A 2,362-nucleotide genomic window follows, 5' to 3' on the forward strand; every position below is an offset into this window, starting at 1 on the left:
GGTCCAGGAGCCTGCGGCCAGAGTAAATGGGCATTGTGATGTCAGCAGGTGTTATGGTCACCACCCTGAACAGAAGAGGAGCAGAAGAGGCTCCTTCCCTCTTCTCTTCATCTCCCTGGAGCTCAGCCTGCTGCAGGGTGCTGTCCTCAAACCCTGGTATGGGATCCCCCGACCCCTGGCCCGGTCATAAACACCGACTGGGTCCTGGGCCTTAGCCCAGGTAGCAGGGGGGTTCTCTGCCCCAGAGAGGCAAATAAACCCCTATTCAGTGGTCACCTGGAAGGTCTCTTGAGACCCAGATTGCCAGACCCCACCCCAGAGTTTCTGATTCAGTAGATCTGGAACTCACCTGTCCATATTTCTGGACATTTGGGGGCTCTGAGAATCTGCCCTCTCTCCTGGTGGGTGTAGAGAGACAAGACTGTGGACACTTGTGTGATATTTGGGGGCTCTGAGAACATTCCATCTTCTCCTTGGGAGTCTAGGGAGACTGTGGACACTTGTGTGCAAAGGCCTGGGGTGGCGGCTGGTTTGCAGCATGGAGGGTGGGCAGGTGAGCACAGATTCACAAGAACCTCCAAAGAATCAGCCCGTAAAGCCTTCTGCAGCTTAAGGTGGCTCTTGGAGCCCCTCACAGGCCTAGCGCTGCAGGTAACAGGGACCAGGCCCTTGGACCAACCAGCTAAGGAGCCTTCTGGGAGTGACCTCAGCCCCACCGCCTGCCAGCACACAGTGGGCCATGATGCTAGTCACGCTGTGTCTGTGTTGTTTGTGGCGAGGCTGCAAGCCCTACAGAGAAAACCTACAGCCTGAGTTCTCTTCCTCCCACTGGGCCTGCCTGGCCTCTGATTGTCCCCTCTTAGAGAGGTGCATTTTTCCCTCCTCTGTGGGCAGAAAATTCCCCGAGAGTCAGCATGCTGTGCCCCTGCAGTCACCCACCCACTGCCATCACCTCAAGAGGGACCCCTAAGGGAACATGCAGGGCGAGCCATGGGCCTCCCAGTGCCCCAAGGCTTCCAGCGTCCCCCCATGGGGGAGGGCCAGCCTCATCCCTGGCTCCCCCGTGATCGCCCTGCAGCACGTGCTCAGCCCCACCCTCCCTCCACCGGGAGCACAATGAGTTAGGACACCCAGGGGTCAAGCGCCGGCTCCGGGTACATGCCCCCCGTGCCAGGGACTGTCCTCATCTCACCAGGCCCTCCCCGATCCACCGTTCAAAATCTTCTCCACGTGCTAACAGGCAGGTTTCACTACTTCAATCCCCATTTTACAAGTGAACACAATGAGGCACAGAGATGGTAAGTGAGTTGTCCATTGACACAGTCTATAAGAATCAACTCCAGAACATACATGGATAAAGGCTATGTGATGGTCCTAAAAGACAATATATGCTGATTCCATTTATCTGAAACATCCAGAATAGATAAATCCATAAAGACAGAAAGTGCTGTGTACAGTGCTCCAGACTAGGCAAGCCTGCAGGAATTTCTTTTCTCTTTGAAACACTACATAATTTATTTCACAAGAGATCCACATACCTAATTCCACCTCTTACTGTATGTAGTCACTCAGTCGTATCTGACTCTTTGCGACCCCATGGACTGTAGCTTCTGTTCATGAAATTCTCCAGGCAAGAATATTGGAGTGGGTGGCCATTCCCTTCACCAGGAGATCTTCCCAACCCAGGGATCAAACCCAGGTGTCCCGCTTTGTGGGCAATCTTTGGGTGTCTATTAATAGGAGCTCCCGCTGCTCCCAGGTGAAACTCTGGAGCTACAGCGGGTGCAGGTGGAGGGGACAGAGGACAGATGGGGAGGGAGCCGAGTCCACAGCCGGAGTCCTGCAGCCCTGACAGCAAGGGACTCTGGCCAACCTGACGTCAGCTGTGGACCCTGAGTGACCCGTCAACTACAGACACCCACCATCCAACAGCCCCCCACCGCCAGTCGAGCAGGAGGAGAGACTCAAAAACCCCATGATGGGTTGGGGGCATGAAAGCAAAATCTTGCCCTGGAGAAACCAAGTGGAAATTTGCGGGGGGCTTGCTTCCTTTTGAGCTGAGCCAGTGAGGCTCCAGAATGCTCCCTATTCCCAGCTCCATCAGGTGTGTTCGTGCTGGGCCCTGCACCCAAAAAGCCCTCTTCTGTACGTGCAAAACCGCTCATTCTTCAAGGCTCACTTCACCTCCACGAGGCCTCTCATCCCACCAGGCAGAGCCCCTAATTCCCCCTTGGAGGTTCCCGATGTGCCACGCATACGTGTCTCATGGTAACAGCATCACTTCTTCACATGCATGTTAACCCCAGTGGGTCAATGGCTTCTTCCTCTTTTCTTTTTTTTTTTTTTTTTGGCCATTATGTAT

This window comes from Bos taurus, chromosome 19, assembly GCF_002263795.3.
Source record: "Bos taurus isolate L1 Dominette 01449 registration number 42190680 breed Hereford chromosome 19, ARS-UCD2.0, whole genome shotgun sequence".
In the NCBI taxonomy this organism is placed as follows: domain Eukaryota; kingdom Metazoa; phylum Chordata; class Mammalia; order Artiodactyla; family Bovidae; genus Bos; species Bos taurus.